The sequence below is a fragment of the Mobula hypostoma genome, chromosome 1 (assembly GCF_963921235.1).
Source record: "Mobula hypostoma chromosome 1, sMobHyp1.1, whole genome shotgun sequence".
Taxonomy (NCBI): domain Eukaryota; kingdom Metazoa; phylum Chordata; class Chondrichthyes; order Myliobatiformes; family Myliobatidae; genus Mobula; species Mobula hypostoma.
In genome coordinates, this window is record NC_086097.1 from 126,318,446 (window position 1) to 126,339,681 (window position 21,236).

Here is a 21,236-nt window from a genome sequence, read left to right on the forward strand (position 1 = left end):
AAAATTAAAGTGACAGTGACCCACGGAGGTAAAACACAGCAACTGAACCTTTATGTACTGAAAAATGGAGGACCACCATTGCTGGGATATGAATGGCTCAGGAAAATCCAGTTGGATTGGCACACCATCAAGGCACTAGATGTGTCAACAAAGGAGGGCAGCTCGGCAGGGAAGATGTCTGCAGCTCTCCTCTCACCCATTGTCAACTATTACAATGACGAGGAGGAGCTAGATAGCGTCGACAATGAGGACGAACGCAGTATCCGTGGCCATGACTCAGATGAAGATACAGAGGGTGCAAGGGAGACAGATATTGCCAATAAGCAGGATAATGAAGACTACCTGGAAGTAAAACAGCAGATGTACCAGGAGAAATTGACATCTCTCAAAAGACAGCTACAGCAGTTACAGGAAGGCACTTTGCAGGAGTATCAGAAAAGGATGAAGAAACTAGATTAACAATACAAGGAAAGAATACGAAATGCAGAGCTTTTCTGCAACTGGAGACGAAAAAGTGGGAAGGAATTATATTAGAGAGAAGAAAGAAGCAGAGAGAGTGCAGGAGCCCCCACCTCAGACCAGCCCGAGCCACAACCACCTCACGCAGCCTGTCAACACCATGAGCGAGGCCGAGACGGAGCAGCAATCCAAACAGCAGCAGTGGCAACAGCCAGACAAACCCAAATCCCCCGGGGAGAAGAAAGTCATCGCAGCAAAGGTTCTTGGAACAGTAAGGTGGTTCAACGTACGAAATGGATACGGATTCATCAACAAGAATGATACAAAGGAAGATGTGTTTGTACATCAGACTGCTATAAAAACGAATAGCCCATGGAAATACCTCTGCAGGGTTGGAGACGGTAAAACTGTGGAGTTCGACGTAGTGGAAGGCAAAAAGGGTGCAGACACAGCAAACGTAACTGGTCCCGGAGGAGTTCCAGTCCAAGGAAGCCGATATACCGTGGACAGAAATTGTTATCGTCGCTACAACCCTCACCGCCGTCGTCCACCATGTAATTACCAATAGAACATTGAAGATAGAGAGAAAGGAGATGGAGCAGAGACAGCAACAGATAGAGAAAACCAAGATGATCAAGATCAGCAACATCGCCCTCCTTACAGAAGACAGCGTTACCCACCTTACTTTGTTCATTGTCGCTATGGTCGCTACCCACAGTATAGCAACCAGCCTCAGGGAGAAACTGCTGAGGGTGGTGAAATAAATGAAAACCAGGTTGCCAGGGGAGAAGGTAAACCTAACAGAAGACAAAATCAATTCCATTCAAACCGAACAGCTTTCACACAAGGTAAATCTTGAACCAATCATTTCCTCCATTGAGAATCATACACTTATTCTTTTGCAGGGAAGTTTCTTTTGCAAGTACATACTTTGAATCCTCAGCCAATGTGTTTGGCAACAAAATAGGATACATACAAAGAGCACGTCAGGCAGACAAAACTACATGGACAAAAATAAATGGGATGCACAGGGAAGAGAAAAAGATAAAAAGATAAAAAGATAAAATGGTTTCAAACAGAGCACTAATTTGCATGCTGTTGATGAAAAATTTGATAATGGTAAGAGTGACACAGGACTGGGTAGCCTTGGGATTTACATTGTAAAACCTAACAATAGACAAACAATATGGCTTACACCAGAAGTGAACGACAAATTAATTACAATGGAATTGGACACTGGCTCAGCTGTTTCAGTCATTCCACAAAATGAGATTGAATGGTATTTCAAAGATACTGAACTGAAACCTGCAGATATCCAACTAAGAACTTATACTGGAGAAAAGGTAACTCCGGTGGTTATGTCATTGTAGCAAGAAATATAACAACCAACATTGGGTTTTTATGTGGTAAAACAGGAGGGCCAGCATTATGAGGTCATCAGCGGCTGAGACAAATACAAGTTCTTTGGAGATCCATTCACCATTTGTATGCCACAATCCTGCAAAAGAGTCAACAAAAAGCAATTTAAAAAAGTACCGATGATGCCAAGGCAGTTTTCAGGGATGGCATTGGAAAGCTAAAGCATCTCAAGGATGAAATAGTGTTAAATTAAAATGGCACATCTAAGTTTTACAAAGACTGTTCGGTTCCTTATACCATCTTTATAAAGTAGCTGGTAAGCTAGATTGCATGGAGGCTGAAGGGATTCTTTCCAAGACTGAGTGGAGTCTATGGGCAATACCAGTTACCCCAATAGCCAAGAAGAATGAGTTTATCAGGAAATGTAGTGATTTTAAGGTCACCATCAACCCAGTAGTGAAAGTAGATCAATACCCCCATGTCCAGGATAGAGGATATCTTTGCAAAACTTTCGGGAGGCAAACACTCCAGCAAAGTGGATTTAGCTGAGGCTTACCAGCGGATGGAGATGGAAGAAAAGTCCAGTGTTTCTCACCATCAACACTCAGAAAGGGCTTTATTGCTATAATAGGCTTATTTTTGGAGTAACATCTGCACCTGCAGCCTGGCAGAAAGTTATGGACCAGGTGCTGCAAGGCTGCTCAGGTACTCAGTATTAATGATATCATTTTACTGGTAAAGATGACAAGGAATATCTTCAAAATCTCAAGAGAGTATTAAAGAGATTGGAATATTGTGGGCTCAGATCATAATGCAACAAGTGTGAATTTTTTTAAACCAAGCATCCACTTATTGTAGTCACACCATTCATGCTCAAGGATTACATAAGTGTGCTGAGAAAATTCAAGTATTGGTGGATGCCTTAAGGCCAAAGGACGTGTCACTGTTGTGGTCCTTGTTAGGATTTGTCAGTTAGGTATTAAAGATTCCTGTCAAACCTGCTTAAGGTGTTCCACCTCTTGAACTTATTACTACAGATCAGAAAGAAATGGCAATATTCGAAGCAATGTGAGGTGGCTTTCTAAAAAGTAAAGGAAATGGTCAGACACTGTACTCACACATTATGATCCACGCCGATCAGTGAAGCTTGCCGTGCACTGTTCGGGATACCAACACGTTCATGAAGAAAGGTTTCCAGAGCTGTCAGAACCACTTCCTGCAGTCCCAGAGTCAACTTCTACAACCACCATGGAGGAATCCCCAGAACCTGAGATTATATATATACAAGCCCCATTTCCAGAAAAGTTGGGATATTTTCCAAAATAACAATCTGTGATATGTTAATTCACGTGAACCTTTATTAAACTGACAAAAGTACAAAGAAAAGATTTTCAATAGTTTTACTGACCAACTTAATTGTATTTTGTAAATATACACAAATTTAGAATTTGATGGCTGCAACACACTCAACAAAAGTTGGGACAGAGTTAAAATAAGATTGAAAAGTGCACAGAATATTCAAGTAACACTGGTTTGGAAGACTCCACATTAAGCAGGCTAATTGGTAGCAGGTGAGGTATCATGACTGGGTATAAAAATAGCATCCATCAAAGGCTCAGTCTTTGCAAGCAAGGATGGGTCGTGGCTCACCCCTTTGTGCCAAAGTTCGTGAGAGAATTGTTAGTCAGTTCAAAAGGAACATTTCTCAATGCAAGATTGCAGAGAATTTAGGTCTTTCAATATCTACAGTACATAATATTGTGAAAAGATTCAGAGAATTCAGAGACATCTCAGTGCGTAAAGGGCAAGGTTGGAAACCACTATTGAATGTGCGTGATCTTTGAGCCCTCAGGCGGCACTGCCTAAGAAATCGTCATGCTACTGTGACAATTATAGCCACCTGGGCTCGGGAGTACTTCGGAAAACCATTGTCACTCAACACAGTCCATCGCTGCATCCAGAAATGCAACTTGAAACTGTATTATGCAAGGAGGAAGCCATACATCAACTCTATGCAGAAATGCCGGCGAGTTCTCCGGGTCTGAGCTCATCTCAGATGGTACGAAAGACTGTGGAACCATGTGCTGTGGTCAGATGAATCCACATTTCAGCTAATTTTCGGAAAAAACGGGCGTCGAGTTCTCCATGCCAAAGATGAAAACGACCATGCAGATTGTTATCAGCGAAAGATGCAAAAGCCAGCATCTGTGATGGTATGGGGGTGCATCAGTGCCCACGGCATGGGTGAGTTGCATGTATGTGAAGGTACCATTGACTCTGAGGCGTATATTAGGATTTTAGAGAGACATATGTTGCCATCAAGGCGACGTCTCTTCCCGGGACGACCATGCTTATTTCAGCAGGACAATGCCAGACCACATTCTGCGCGGGCTACAACAGCGTGGCTTTGTAGACACAGAGTGTGTGTGCTTGACTGGCCTGCTGCCAGTCCAGATCTATCTCCTATTGAAAATGTATGGCGCATCATGAAGAGGAGTATCAGACAACGGAGACCACAGACTGTTGAGCAGCTGAAGTCTTATATCAAGCAAGAATGGACAAAATTTCCAATTGCAAATCTACTACAATTAGTATCCTCAGTTCCAAAATGATTAAAAAGTGTTAAAAGGAAAGGTGATGTAACTCAATGGTAAATTTGCCTCTGTCCCAACTTTTGTTGAGTATGTTGCAGCCATCAAATTCTAAATTTGTGTATGTTTACAACATACAATTAAGTTGGTCAGTAAAACCATTGAAAATCTTTTCTTTGTACTTTTGTCAGTTAAATAAAGGTTCACGTGAATTAACATATCACAGATTTTTGTTTTTATTGCATTTTGGAAAATATCCCAACTTTTCTGGAAATGGGGTTTGTATAATATTTATAGGCAACCTAGCTATATATATTTGCCTTAAGACTTTTACACAGTTCTCTATTTGACAACATGGTGCATAGAGCGAGTTTGTAAACCTGGCGGGATCTTTTGGAATCAAAGAATGTTGGGAATGGCAAGGATTAAGCATTCCTTGTTAACTGCATTGTAGGTTATATGTACAAGTGCATAAACATCAAACACATCAAACGTGCCACATCAAACACGTGTGCCTTGCTTAAAGTAAAGTTGAACGTACACAAGTTATCCTTTGGCTCCTTAATTTTTTTCATTACCTTCATGTTTTGGAGTTACAAAACTTAACACCTTTGATGGGATACTGCACATGAGGCTGCTGAACAAAATATGAGCCCATAGTATGACAGAAAGATACTAGCATGGGGAGAAGATATGCCAACTAGTGGAGTGGTATAACGGCAACAACCTTGCACTCGACATCCGAAAGACGAAGGAGCTGATTGTGGACTTCAGGAAGAGTAAGACAAAGGAACACATACCAAACCTCATAGAGGGATCTGAAGTGGAAAGAGTGAACAGTTTCAAGTTCTAGGGTGTCAAGATCTCTGAGGGCCTAACCTGGTCCCAACATATTGATGCACTTATAAAGAAGGCAAGAGAGCGACTATACTTCAATAGGAGTTTGAAGAGATTTGGTATGTAAACAAAAACACTCAAAAACTTCTATAGATTTACCATGGAGAGCATTCTGACAGGCTGCATCATTGTCTGGTATGGGGTGGTGGGGGGGGGGGCGGGGTTCTACCGCACAGAACCAAAAGAAGCTGCAGAGGATTGTAAATTTAGTCGGCTCCATCTCGGGTACTAGCCTACAAAGTACCTAGGACATCTTCAAGGAGCGGTGTCTCAGAAAGGCAGCGTCCATTATTAAGAACCTCCAGCACCAAGGGCATGCCCTTTCTCACTGTTACCATCAGGTAGGAGGTACAGAAGCCTGAAGGCACACACTCAGCGATTCAGGAACAGCTTCTTCCCCTCTGCCATCTGATTCCTAAATAGATATTGAACCCGTGAACACTACCTCACTTTTTTTAATATATATTCTGTTTATTTGCACAATTTTTAATCTATTCAATATACATAAAATTTATTTATTTATTTAATTATTGTTATTATTTTTCCTTCTTCTTCTATATTATATATTGCATTGAACTGCTGCTGCTAAATTAACAAATTTCATGATACATGTCGGTGATAATAAACCTGATTCTGAGATTGGCTGATTGGCAGGGGGCAAAGAGTGGGAACAAGTGGTGGCCTTTTCTGGTTGGCTGGCGGTGACTAGTGGTGTTCTGCAGGGTTGATGTTGGAACTGCTTCTTTTCACCTTATATATCAGTGATTTGGATGACAGAATTAATGGCTTTGTGGCCAAGTTTGTGGGTGATATGAAGATAGGTGAGGGAGCAGGTAGTTTTGAGGAAACAGAGTCTGCAAAAGCAAAAGGACTTAGGAGAATAGACAAAAATGTGGTAGGTCGAATGCAGTGTAGGGAAGTGTATGGTTATGCACTTTGGTAGAACGAATAAAGGTGTACACTATTTTCTAAACAGTATGCAAATTCAGAAAGCAGAAGTGCAAAGGGACTTGAAAGTTCTCGTGCAGGATTCCCTAAAGGTTAACTTGCAGGCTGAATCAGTGGTAAGGAAGCCAAATGCAATCTTAGCATTCATTTCAAGAATACTAGAATATGAAAGCAACAATGTAATGCTGAGGCTTTATAAGGCATTGTTTAGAATGCACTTAGAGTATTGTGAGCAGTTTTGGGCCCCTTATACTGTATATGAAAGGCATTGGAGAGGGCCAGAGGAGTTTCTTGAGAATTATGCTGGGAATGAAAGGGTTAGTGTATGAGGAACATCTGTTGGGTCTTGGCCTGTACTTGCTGGAGTTTAGAAGAATGAGAGGGAATCTCATTGAAACCTAAAGCATATTGAAATGCCTGGACGGAGTGGATGTGAAGCGGATGTGGAGCTGATGTTTCCCATAGTAGGGAAGTCTAGGACCATAGGACACAGCATCAGAATGCAAAGTTGACCCTTTAGAACAGGGATGAGGAAGAATTTCTTTCGCCAAAGGGTGGTGAATCTGTGGAATTCATTGCCACATAATGGAAGAAAAGTCATTGAGTATATTTAAAGTAGAGGTTGATAGTTTCTTGATTAGTAAGGGCATCAAAGGTTACAGCGATGTGAAGTTTATCTGGTGGCATCAGATTGTTATGACTCTTACACTAAAGTCATTTTGTTTTGTATCGTTGCTTACATTTTATATTGCAAGTACAATATTTGAGCAGAACCTTGATGTTTAGACTTAATACTCTTCCCTTTCATTATGGGTCTACTACTACTACTACTACTATGTCAACTCAGGCCTAGGGGGCCGGCGTTGGGCAGAATGGGTCTGTTAATATCAGTCTTATGTAAAAGCAAGTATAAAGTGCAGAGACAATTTAAAAGGTATTAATGGGAAAATAAATAAGGATTAGGGAAGTAAAAATAGGACGATATCCATTAAATAGACTCTTCCTCTTAAACCCATCCTTACTTCAGCACAGGCTGCCATCGGATCCCTCTCCCAGGGATGGGGTCTTTAGAGCTTCTGTTGGCATTTCTGTAGCTCTAGCTTTTTACAGGATGCCCCATAGAGTAGTGCTAACAAGACTTAAGGTTCTGTTCAAGAGAAATATTGAATATAAGTTTAGTTAACGTGGGCAAACTGGAATGGCCATTGCAACATACAACAGTGCGCTGAAGCTAACAGAGGTTGTGAGGTAACTTTGTTTCCACAAATTTCCACAAAGTGGTAGAAATTATTCCAGTGCTGAGACATATTGCAAAATTTGACTTTTGACATTGCAGTGAATGAGTCCTCCATTTTTCCCATATTTCAAGAGACAACTCTCACCGAAGGCCTCCATAATGTTTCCCTGGCCCACGTGTGAAGAAAGAGTATTTTGGATGACACTGACAGCTTCAAATCCATACAACAGGAGTACAGAGCAGCTCAGCATAAATGGTGGAAGGAGTGCAGTGGTTCTTATGGTAGATCTGCTAGTACTACATTGTATTCGTCAGCCACCTCATATCTCAGAGACTTAGAATCCAGGCAATTCAATCTCAATCCAAAGGGATGGCTTAAAAACAAGAGAAAAGAGAGAGGAGGGGAGATGCGTTCTACCCATGTGTCATATAAATAATGATATATATTAGTTGGCTCAGTTGGCTCCAATGTATGTAGTCCTGGAGGAGGGACCTGGCTTGAAATGTTGGCTATCTATTCATTGCTGCTTGACCTGCTTTCCTCAGGCATTTTGTGTGTGTTCCAATGTATGTATGCTTAATTGGTTTCACCAAATTCAAGAAGTATCATGATCCATGGCTATAATAGATAAATCCAGTCATTTATTATCTATTATGTGATGGGGAGATCATAACTAATATCTGGATGACTGCCAAGGAAGTGGGTACTCTTGCAGATGATTTTATCCTTATGGATTTGAAATCTGAATATCAACTAAGTAAAATTACAACTGGTTTATGTATTGACCACAATGAGGAGCTAAATGCACCTTAAGTGGTGATGTGGAACTAATGATATTTACACTTATTCATCCTATTGTGATCCATGCAGAATTTTTTAAAAATGTAAAAAGGATTAGATGAGAATAGCTCCTTAGTTTTCATGTTTTTGTTAATGCATTTGGTAATTTATTTTATCCATGATCAATTCATCCAGCAAATGTGTAATTTGAAAGATAAAACTTGCAAGAAGAAAAGTTGAAACCAATGTTTAGCCATGTAGAAAAATCTCTTTTATTTGTTTTTATTCTGTATCTTTTTTAGGTTGCTCGCTATTGGCATGTCGATGTTGCCACCTTTTTAATAGAGCATGGAGCTGATGTAAACCATGCTGATATATATGGCCGAACTCCACTACATGTCGCTGCGTCTTTGAACTACACTACAATGATTGAACTGTTATTACAACATAATGGTAAGTAACTTCTGCATGTAAAATGCAGATTTCATACCTAATTAATTGGATGTAAAGTGTTCTTGTTTTGCAATACTTTGTGAAGATAAAATGAATGTCATTGTGCTACTTTCTTTATAAATGTTAGTTGGAATACTGAATTGAATTGAATTGGCTTTATTATTTACATCCTTCACATACATGAGGAGTAAAAATCTTTACATTACATCTCAGTCTAAATGTACAATGTGCAATTTATAGTAATTTGTAATAAATAGTATGTACAACAGGACAGTCAGTATAACATAGAAATACAATTGTATCAGTGTGAATTAATAATAATAACTAAAATTATAAGAATAAATTCAAGAGTAGGATTTCTAGATTCAAAAGAATACTGCGTACAAAAATGATCAACATACTCTGTGCAAAAGAGAATGTAACAGTATCCAGCTAATGTGTGATCATTAGCACTGAATCATGCAGGTTATGGTTATATACAGTAGATGCTTGCACAATACCTTCATCAGAATCAGAATCAGGTTTATTATCATTGGCATGTTACGTGAAATTTGTTATCTTAGCAGCAGCAGTTCAATGCAATCCATAATCTAGCAGAGAGAGAAGAAAATAATAATAATAGTAAAAAATAAAACATAAATAAACAAGTAAATCAAATATGTATATTGAATAGATTTTTTAAAAATGTGCAAAAACAGAAGTACTGTATATTAAAAAAAGTGAGGTAGTGTCCAGAGCTTCAATGTCCATTTAGGAATCTGATGGCAGAGGGGAAGAATCTGTTCCTGAGTCGCTGAGGCCTTCTGAATCACAGAAACTTGAGGCTTCTGTATCTCCTACCCGATAGTAATAGTGAGAAAAGGGCATTCCCTGGGTGCCGGAAATCCTTAATAATGGACGCTGCCTTTTTGAGACACCGCTCCCTAAAGATGTCCTGGGTACTTTGTAGGCTAATGCCCAAGATGGAGCTGACTAGATTTACAACCTTCTGCAGGTTCTTTTGGTCCTGTGCAGTAGCCCCTCCGTAACGAACAGTGATGCAGCCTGTCAGAATGCTCTCCACGGTACAACTATAGAAGTTTTTGAGTGTATTTGTTGACATGCCAAATCTCTTCAAACTCCTAATAACTGTCTTGCCTTCTTTATGACTACATCAATATGTTGGGACCAGGTTAGATCCTCAGAGATCTTGACACCCAGGAACTTGAAGCTGCTCACTCTCTCCACTTCTGATCCCTCTATGAGGATTGGTATGTGTTCCTTCGTCTTACCCTTCCTGAAGTCCACAATCAGATCTTTCGTCTTACTGACGTTGAGTGCCAGGTTGTTGCTGCGGCACTACTCCACCATTTGGCATATCTCGCTCCTGTACGCCCTCTCGTCACCATCTGAGATTCTCCCAACAATGGTTGTATCGTCAGCAAATTTATAGATGGTATTTGAGCTATGCCTAGTTGCACCATCATGTGTATGCAGAGAGTAGAGCAGTGGGCTAAACACGCACCCCTGAGGTGTGCCAGTATTGATCATCAGCGAGGAGGATATGTTATCACCAATCCACACAGACTGTGGTTTTCTGGTTAGGAAGTCAAGGATCCAATTGCAGAAGGAGGTACAGAGGCCCAAGTTCTGCAACTTCTCATCAGGATTGTGGGAATGATGGTATTAAATGCTGAGCTATAGTCAATGAACAGCATTCTGACATAAGTGTTTGTGTTGTCTAGGTGGTCTAAAGCTGTGTGGCGAGCCATTGAGATTGTGTCTGCCGTTGCCCTATTGTGGCGATAGGCAAATTGCAATGGGTCCATGTCCTTGCTGAAGCAGGAGTTCAGTTTTGTCATAACCAACCTCTCAAAGCATTTCATCACTGTTGATGTGAGTGCTACCGGGCAATAGTCATTAAGGCAGCTCACATTATTCTTCTTAGGCATTGATATAATTGTTGCCTTTTTGAAGCAAGTGGGAACTTCCGCCCGTAGGTTGAAAATGTCCTTGAGTACTCCTGCGAGTTGGCTGGCACAGGTTTTCAGAGACTTACCAGGTACTCCATCGGGACCTTCCGCCTTGCGTGGGTTCACTCTCTTTAAAGACTGTCTAACATCAGTCTCTGAGACAGAGATCACAGGGTCATCAGGTGCAGCAGGGATCTTCACAGATGTAGTTGTGTTCTCCCTTTGAAAGCCTGCATAGAAGGTGTTGAGTTCATCTGGTAGTGAAGCACCGCAGCCATTCATATTATTGGGTTTTGCTTTGTAGAAAGTAATGTCTTGCAGTCCCTGCCAGAGTTGCCGTGCATCTGATATCACCTCCAACCTAATTTGAAATTGTCTCTTCGCCCTTGAAATAGCCCTCCGCAAATCATACCTGGTTTTCTGGTACAGACCTGGGTTGCCAGACAAATGCCACAAATCTAGCCTTCAGCAGATGAGGTACCTTCTGGTTCAGCCACGGCTTTTGGTTTGGGAATGTGCAGAAAGTCTTTGTGGGCACACACTCATCCACACAGGTTTTATTAAAGCCGGTAACAACTGCAGCATACTCATCGAGATTCAAAGATGAATCCCTGAATAGAGTCCAGTCCACCAATTCAAAGCAGTCCTAAAGGCACTCTTGTGCTTCCCTTGTCCATACTTTCTTCGTCCTCACTGCTGTTGTTGCAGTCTTCAGACTCTGTCTATACGCAGGGAGTAGAAGTGCAGCTAGGTAATCAGACTTCCCAAAGTGAGGGCGTGGAATAGCACGGTAGGCATTCTTGATGGTGGTGTAACAATGGTCTAGTGTGTTATTTCCTCTGGTATTGCAAGTGATCTGTTGATGGTAATTGCATAGTGATTTTTTTTCAGACTGGCCTTGTTAAAATCTCCCAAAACGATGGTGAAAGCATTAGGGTGCGCTGTTCTGTGCATGTTGATCCCATCTAAAGCCTGCTTGACATTGGCCTGAAGTGGAATGTAAACTGCTACCAGAATGACCCCAGAGAACTCCCGTGGTAGGTAAAAAGGACAACACTTTACTGCTAGATATTCCAGGTCTGGTGAGCACAATTGGGACAGCACTGATATATTTGTGCACCAAGAAGAGTTGATCATGAAGCATGCTCCTCTACCTCTGCTTTTGAGAGACTCTATAGATCTATTCATTTTAAGGTAATTCAATTGGTGAACTTGAACTGAAGTGAGAGGATGATTGAAAACTTGGTTAATGAAAGACAGATTAAGACACTTCTTGGCAAACATTTTATACTGTATGTGGCATCCTTTTACAAACTAAGAATAGAGCACACTAAATACTGATGGTCTTGTAACCGAGTTTATTATCAAATGTGTGTCATTGTGATTGAAAGCAGAGATTTATTTGAGTTTATTTGATTTCTCGAACTTCTGGTAATGACCCCCCTTCCCACCTCTCCTCCACCATTTCTCATCCCCTTTTCCCTCTCTCACCTTATCTCCTTGCCCACCCATTGCCTCCCTCTGGTGCTCCTCCCCCATTTTTCTTTCTTCCATGGACTTCTGTCTCTTTCACCAGTCCACTTTCCAGCTCTTTACTTCATCCCTCCCCCTTTGAGTTTCACCTATCACCTTGTGTTTTTCTCTCTCCCCCCAACCCCACCTTTTAAATCTCCTCCTCAGCTTTTCCTTCTCCAGTCCTGCTGAAGGGTTTTGGCTCAAAGTTGACTGTACTCTTTTCCATAGATGCTGAGTTCCTCCAGCATTTTGTGTGTTGCTCAGATTTCCAGCATCTGCAGATTTTCTCTTGTTCGTAGTTTATTTGAATCTGTCATTTCTACTTTGTTTATGGAGTTTGCAGCAACTTTCAGTCTGCTGCATGCCTTATTATGAACCCCAGCAGAAACAGAATAATGAAGTTGTGACATAGGAATGAAATACATAGCCACTAGCAAAGCATGAATTAATGTACCAAGCAGGATCTTCTTTCTATAATCAAATTGCTCTTTAGTTGTTGTCTTCAGATTTTGTTTTGCTTTTAATTAGCATAAAATTAAAATTATATTTGCATTTTAGTGTATGTTATGATTACTTGAAGACCAATCTTTTTGTGCTATTTCTGTAGGTCATGAAATAACTCTTTAAGTGATTATGAAAGACATAGTGTGTCAGTTGCCCGCAGGTTTTAATTGCCAATCTTCTGCTATCAGTCGACTTGTTGCCATCTGACAACAAATTTCATGACATATGCCACTGATATTAAACCTGATTCTCACAGAAATTGCTGGAGGAATTCAGCAGGCTTGACAGCATTTATGGAAAAGAGTAAACAGTTAATATTTTCGACTGATGAAGAATCTCAGCCCGAAATGTCAACTGTTTACTCTTTTCCATGGATATCACCTGGCCTGCTGAATTCTTTCAGCATTTTGTGTGCGTTGCTTGAATGTCCAGTATCTGCTGATTTTCTTGTCTCTGCTAAACCTGATTCTGCAGTTTGAGATAGACTTTCCAAAGGTCCTTTATTGGAAAGCCACATGATTTTTCAGGTTTTGAGGATGCCTGCTTCCATCTGTTTACTGCTTGCTCCACCCACTTGCTCCACCCACGTGTGATGATGCAGATGTTGGATTGCTATGTGACGGGAGTAAAGATAAACATAGGCATTGTACAAAATTTAGGAATTCAGATTTACCTCGACAAAAGCCCAAACTTAGTTGTGATTTGGTTTGGTATTTTTATACATTTACTTTAATTTGAGTTTTCAGAATTGGGGTGATGGAAGCATTTATCAATGACAGTACTGGAATAAAAGTTTTATGTTGCTGTTAAAAATATTGACAGTGAATGTGCATGAAGCAATACTATATATGTTTTCCTGCTTTAAATCATTGTATTCACTTCTCAAGACCATTGATGTGCTGTCACGGTGCGTGCTGGCAATGGTGGAATGGCAGACTCCCATGTAGGGATGGAAACAAGAGGTTATACATAGGAATTCTAACAGAATATCAATGGCATGACTGAGTAACACTGCGAGACAAATCATTCTAAACAGAAGGACCCCGCGATGAGCCCTAATTGGGAGTCCACTCTAAATAATCACAGCATTCGGAAAACCCGTGCCAGTAACAATTGCCTTAATGAGATGAAACAGAAAGCATAAGAGCTTAATGACTCTTGTTAAGCCAACAATTAGTAAATGCAGGTTCTTGAGAAACGTAGAAGCCCAACACTCTATGGCACACCGCAGAGGACCACAGGGCTCATGACATGTGCTGACTGCTGCGTGGCAGTTGCCTCCATTTTATTATAATCAGAGCATCAATTAAATTGGGGAAAGTGCAGCGAGTTGAAAGTTTTCTGGAAATACTGGAATTTGTTTTGGGCCTCCCCTTTTCAGTACCAGGAGGCTGGCAACTCACAACATGGATCTGGCTTGCAAAGGATAGGAATAAAGTCAGGAAGCATCTGATGTATCTTTTTTGTTGCAGGGCGCTGCTTCCACCTTGGAGAGGCCAAATAGTTCATTGAGGCCCATTCCCAACTACCTAATGATCATGTGCTGATCTGAGATCAGTCTGTTTCATTTTAAAATTGTATCTGCATGTTGATTTACTAGTGGATTCCATCAAACAGTAGTCCTTGTGCAACAGACATTTGATACCTGTTATGCTAAATTGTTAGGATGTTGTGAAGGTGAAGTAGGAAGTAAGGTTGCTCTTAGAGATGCCCCTCTTCTGGAAGTATTTCTAGCTGTTTCCTAGTCTTTTTTTCCCTTTATTTGTTTGTTTTACATAAATGTGTACATTATTAGCTATGCTAGTATTTATTATCCTTGAAATTAGTGATAAGCCCCGTTCTTGAACCAACGCAGTCTTCGGGTAAGATATTCCCTCCTTGTTGGAAAGGGAGTTCTGGGACTTAAAGTGCCACACCATCCAGACTTGGAAGTATATTTCTGCTCTTTCATCATTATTGTGTGTCGAGGGAACTTGCAGGAGATCATGTTCCAACATTGGTTCCACTTGGAATGTATTTGCAAGGTGCTCTCAAGGTAGCCTAGGTAAATAACTGCAGTGCAGTTTCTGATGCACCCATCTGGACATTGCACTGATTAAAATATATCTGGATAGCTAATTGGATAACAAGGGCATAGAGGGATCTGTTCTTTGCTTCAAAGTATCTCAACACTGTGGACAGAGGCCTTGTTTTGATTAATCAGGAGGACGAAAAGGAAGGAAACAACAAATTGAAAGCCTTGCTGAATTTGACATCAGGGATCACCTAATCCCCCTGATATTCTATTGAAGACCTGACTCCACTAAATTAGGCAGCGAAACAGGCTGTGCCTGATTACACGAAGACTTCGGCATCAATCAGATGAGGAATGACAAGTGTTACGTACCCCGTAACGGGTTAAAGAACCAGCAGAAATGGAAAAACACCTGCAGTCTGGTATTGCTGTTAGCTAAAGCTATTTTATTAGTAACTATGTAATACAGTAATATATAACCAGATAAATCAAACAAGTTAGCAAAATTCATGCATATATAAGTGTGGAAATATATAAAAGCCCAGCTTTTTCAAGCTTAGGAGGTAAATGGATACAGTCTTACGATGATGGGTAAATGAAGTCAGTTTAGTTCGTGTTATTGAGTTGAGTAGTGTTGGAGAGAGAGAGAGAGAGAGATGTGTGGTGGTTGTCCGAGTAAGCCGATGCCATCAATCCTCCGTTGTCCTCTGAAATCCCTTAAAAGTCACCAAATGTGACCACAAAAAGGAGACCGTCTTCTGTGGTAAAGTTATCAAACCAGGCAAGGGTTGGAAACACTGATAACTTCCCACTGGTCACACCTTTTCCACACTGCGAGAGCCACTGATCGATTCTCCTGATTGATCCTCTAAAACCCACCTTTCTGTGGGCACACAAAGCTCATGCAGTGTCCAAAACCATGTGTGTCTGTCTAACAACCAGCTGACCTTGTATTTATCTAAGCATGCTGAACACCAGCCGTCCATCACATAATGCCGCCCTCGGTCACCATGGCGACCCAGGAGCTGCTTGTTGCTCTCTCTCTCTCTCTCTCTCCAAGTCTCTCTTTAAAGGTACGGTCCATAAGGGATAATTCAGGATATCATCACACAAGTGACATTTTCCCACATTTATTCCTACCAAGATTGTTTAATTTAAGATTAAAGATTAGTTAATGTATTTTCCGGTACATAAGTGTAAAGGAGAACAAAATAATTGTTACTCTGGATCCAATGCAGTACAAAAAACACAGTAAGATAAAGAACACAATAATAAAAAATACAATAAATATAAATACATGAGATAACATAAATTATATATAGACCTCAGGAGAGGGAAACCAGGGGTCCGTGCACCAGTCCTGACTGGAGGATCAGAAGTGAAAGAGGGTTAGCAACTTTAAATTTCTAGATGTTACTATTTCAGAGGGCCTGTCCTGGGCCTGGCACATAAGTGCAATTATGAAGAAAGCACGGCAGTGCCTCCACTTGCTTAGGGGTTTGCAGAGATTCGGCATGACATCTAAAACTTTGACAAACTTCTTTATGTATAGTGGAGAACACATACAGGTATATTGGCTGTATCACAGGCTGGTATGGAAACACCAATGCCCTTGAATAGAAAATCCTACAAAAAGTAATGGAAATGGGCCGGTCCATCACAGGTAATCCCTACCAATCATTGAGCATATCTGCATGAAACACTGTTGCAGGAAAGTAGCATCCATCACTAGAGTCCCTCACCACCGAGGACATGCTCTCTTCTTGCTACTGCCATCAGAAAGAAAGTACGTGAGCCTCATGACTTGTACCACCAGGTTCAGGAACATTTACTTTGCCATCAGGCTGTTGAACAAAGAGAATAACTTCACTTGCCCCATCATTGAAATGTTTCCGCAACCAACGGACTCACTTTCAAGGACTCTTCATCTCATGTTCTCGTTGCTTATTTATTTATATTATTTTTCTTTGTATTTACGCAGTTTGTTGTCTTCTGCACTCTGGTTGAATGCTCTAGTTAGGGGGCCTTTCATTGGTTCTGTTATAGTTACTATTCTATAGATTTGTTGAGGATGCCCACAAGAAAATGAATCTCAGGGTTGTATATGGTGACATATACTGTATGCGATAATAAAATGTACTTTGAATTTTGAACTTTGAACTTTAGGTTGATTGTATCTTCATAAAGTGACTCTAAGCACTGGAGTGTCTGTATATAAGGTGACTCCGACAGGAAATGATAAAGTAGTGTTGGTGGGTGTTATGGTGGAGTGGGTTTGTAGGTAGAACCATTGATCAGCCTTACTGCCTGGGGAAAGTAACTGTTTTTGAGTCTGGTGGTCCTAGTATGGATGCTACATAGCCTCTTTCCTGATGGCCAGATTTTACTCTGTTGCACTTTGTCTGCAGAGATCCTTACAAAGTTTTGGAGTGCTGTTCAGCTGTAGCTGAAGGTAGTAAGTATCTCACCTTTACAGGATGTACATTGTTCCCTTCAGCGGCAGCTATCTTCAGATAGTTCTACCCATGCACATAGTTGCACCCTGTGAATATATGCTGTTGTGAGAAGCAGTTTAGGTGCACCTGGCTACAGTAGTGGTAATTAATAGTGTTATTCCTGTACCACTCAGTTAGCCGCACCCACATGGGAGGCATTCACATACTGTCCAAGCTGGGTTATCAATAAAGTTCAGTAGAGAATCCTGCATGCTGGCATCCCGGTGTGTTCTGCACGATCCCTCAATAACAAACACAGTATGGTATCAGATGTGGTTAATTGTCAATGAATCGGTGCTACAGACCAAGTGAGATCCCTAACAAGAAAGAATTTACAGTAAGACTCTTCTTGTTTTCATATATCTATGAAAAATATTCAGAGACTTATCAACCTAAACTGCCTATGTTAGTTTGCTAACTGCATACACAACGAGGCAAGAGCTGAGAAAGGGCCAGAGTTGTCAGGCAACACCTTCAAGCTACATCCAGAAGTGAATACATAGTAGTAATCGGTGGGACACCAGCCTGTGAAAGTGCACAGAGACACAGACACAGCAGAGAAGTCAGTCAAACTCCCAAGGAGAGTATAGAAGACTTTTGCAGTCCAAATAAATAAAATAATTAATAAACAAACAGAAAATGGTGCAAGTACCTGCAGTACCTACATCTACATACTTTTGAGAGATAGCTCAGATGCTTTGAGAGACTTAGGGTTGCAAGCAAAATCATACAAGCTTCAGAAGAGTACTAACTAACTGCAATGATAGACTGCATGGGCGATAAAGCAGAAGACATCATGGGTGGTTTGGACTGACAGATGCTCAGAAAAAGCAGTACAAAACCATGCAGAACAAATTCAAAGAATATTTCACAGGAAAGTGAAATGTGATATTAGAGGGCAAAGTTCAACTCCATAAAACAAGAGCTAGAAGAAAGTGTAATTGACTTCATCAGAGCATTGTATGTCTTTTCAGACAGCTATGCATATGGTAATCTGAGAAATCAGCTCATTGGGGTTGTTGTCAGGCTAGTAGACACCAAATTGTCAAGGCGATTTCAGTTGTAGACTAATCTCTCACTAGAGAAAGCTATTACTATGGTCAGGCAGAGTGAAAATGTTTGTTAGCAACAGGCAGAACTCAGGCACGAAATCAATGCCGAGGTAAAGCTAGAAGCTATACAAAAATAAGAATACAAACAAGATGCAGTTAGAATGCCTACAGAAAGTGATGACAGTAGAGCTCAGCTCAAACAAAACAGATAAGTGAAATTTAAGAGCAGGTAAAATGTCCAGCTGCAGGAGATGCGACAAGTCTCGAGTCCAGGTCAAAGAGCTCTGTCCAGTAAAAGAAGTGAAATGCCACCAATGTAATAGAGTTGGCCATTATAAAACCCAGTGTCAATCAAAAACAGTTCTTCAGGTGCTCAAAGAAGGCCATGATTCTGATGAAGAGAGAACTTTCCTTGGGGCTCTAGATTCAAACAGACAAGGCTAGTGTTCAGTTGCAAAATGAGGCAGTGACCTTCAAAATAGACACTGGGGCAGATGTCACATTCATCCTTGAATGACTGTTCACAAAACTGTTGGAGACAACAGGAATTACGCTAAATCCAACGAAGAAAGTGCTCATGGGGCCAAGGAAACGTAAACTCAGTGTGAAAGAAATGTTTACTACTTCTATCTGTAAAATTGAATTGAATTGATTTTATTTTTTACATCCTTCACATACATGAGGAGTAAAAATCTTAACATTATGTCTCCGTCTAAATGTGCAATGTGCAATTATAGTAATTTTTAATAATTTATAATAAATAGAACAGTCAATGTAATATAGAGTACACTCAAATCAGCGTGAGTTAATCACTGATGGCCTAGTGGAAGAAGCCGTCCCAGAGTCTGTTGGTTCTGGCTTTTATGCTGTGGTACCGTTTTCCGGATGGTAGCAGCTGGGATAGATTGTGGTTGGGGTGTTTCGGGTCCCCAATGATCCTACGGGTACTTTTCACACACCTGTCCTTGTAAATGTCCTGAATCATAGGAAGTTCACGACTACAGATGCACTGGGCTGTCTGGACCACTCTCTGTAGAGTCCTGCGATTAAGGGAGGTACAGTTCCCATACCAGGCAGTGATGCAGCCAGTCAGAATGCTCTCAATGATGTCCCTGTCAAAAGTTCTTAGGATTTGGGGCCCATACCAAACTTGCTTAACCCTCTGAGGTGAAAGTAGCACTGTTGTGTGGTGAAAAAGGCACAGCTGGTGTGTACAGACCACGTGAGATCCTCGGTGATGTGGATGCCGAGGAACTTAAAGCTGTTACCCTCTCAACCCCAGATCCATTAATGTCAATAGGGGTTAGCCCGTCTCCATTCCTCCTGTAATCCACAACCAGCTCCTTTGTTTTTGCGATAATTGAGGGAGAGGTTGTTTGCTTAACACCACTGTGTCAGAGAGATGACTCCTTCCCTGTAGGCCACCTCGTTATTGTTTGAGATAAGGCCAATCAATATACTGTCATTGGCAAATTTAATTAGCAGATTGGAGCTGTAGGTGGTGATACAGTCATGGGTATACAGGGATTAAAGGAGGGGACTCAGTACACAGCCCTGAGGGGCTCCTGTATTGAGAGTCAGAGGGGTGGAGGTGAGGGAGCCCACTCTTACCACCTGCTGGCGATCTGACAGGAAGTCTAGGATTCAGCTGCACAACGCAGGGTCAAGGCCGAGGTCCCTGAGCTTCTTGTCGAGCCCGGATGGAACTATGGTGTTGAATGGTGAACTGTATTTGAAGAACAGCATTCTCACATAAACATCCTTCTTCTCCAGATGTGTAAAAATGGTATATAGAGCAGTGGCTGTTGCATCATCTGTCAATCGGTTGTGTCAGTAGGTGAATTTTAGGGGGTCCAGTTTGGATTGTTGCAAGCTGCAGATGTAATCCTTGACCAGCCTCTCAAAGCATTTGCTTATTATTGAGGTGAGTGCGACAGTGCGACAGTACGCCAGTTGTTCAGGTATGTTACCTTTAAATGAGAAATAGTTAAGAGAGGGTGTCTATGTTGTTCAGAATCTCTTCTCACCACTACTGGGATGACATACCATTGAGAAGCTGAACCTCATTGCAAGGTTGGATTTGTTAAACAATGTTCAGTAGCAGAAGAAGTAGCTGGAATTGTTCACAGGCCTGGGAGTACAGAAAGAAGAGTACCTTATCCAGTGGAGGCCAGGATTGATACCTTACTCATTGACACAGTGAGGTATACACCAGTCCCATTGATGAACAAAGACAAAGCTGAACTTGAGAGACTGGAGACACTTGACCTCATAACTAGAGTGAATGGACCCCCGGACTAGTGTGTGTGTGTGGGCATTGTTCCTGTTCCCAAGTCAGATGGCACAGTGAGGATCTGTGTTAATCTGATAAAACACTGGGCAGATGTCATGGTCATCCTCAAATGACTGTTCACAAAACTGGCAAGAAAAACAGGCATCAGAGACCCATTGTTTCCTTGGCATGGTAACCCAGCTGGGAAAGTTCATTCTGGATTTGACAGAGAAAAGGAAGCCACTACGTGACCTCCCCTCTCAGAGAAATGTATGGACTTGGGACTCACCACGAGAGAAATCATTCTCATCACTTAAGACAGTGCTTATCTCTCCTCCAACACTGGCATTCTTTATCCAAACAAAGCAACCAAAATCTCAGCAGACACTTCTTCCTTTGGTCTCGGGGAGTGCTCATGCAACACTTAAGTGCTGTATGGAAACTCCGATTGAACAGCGTTATGCCCAAATCGAAAAGGGGATTTGGGCTCTTGTGTGGGCTTGTGAATGCTTCAGCTGCTACATGATAGGCTGTAAATTCCTACCTGAAACAGACCACAAGCCACTTTTCAGCCTCCTTAGCTCGAAACACTTGGATGACTTAGCTCCACATCGCCAAAGATTCAGAATGAGGCTTATGTGATACTCTTATGATATTGAACATGTCCCCGGCAAGTCTTTCACAACATCAGACACTCTGTCAAGGAC

The 21,236-nt window shown here is 41.3% G+C and overlaps 1 pseudogene; it reads left to right on the forward strand.

Annotated features, from left to right (window-relative positions):
* The first annotated feature begins 538 nt into the window (after positions 1-538).
* The window catches only part of LOC134343795 (receptor-interacting serine/threonine-protein kinase 4-like), a 39,985-nt pseudogene continuing 19,287 nt past the window's right edge, over positions 539-21,236 (forward strand).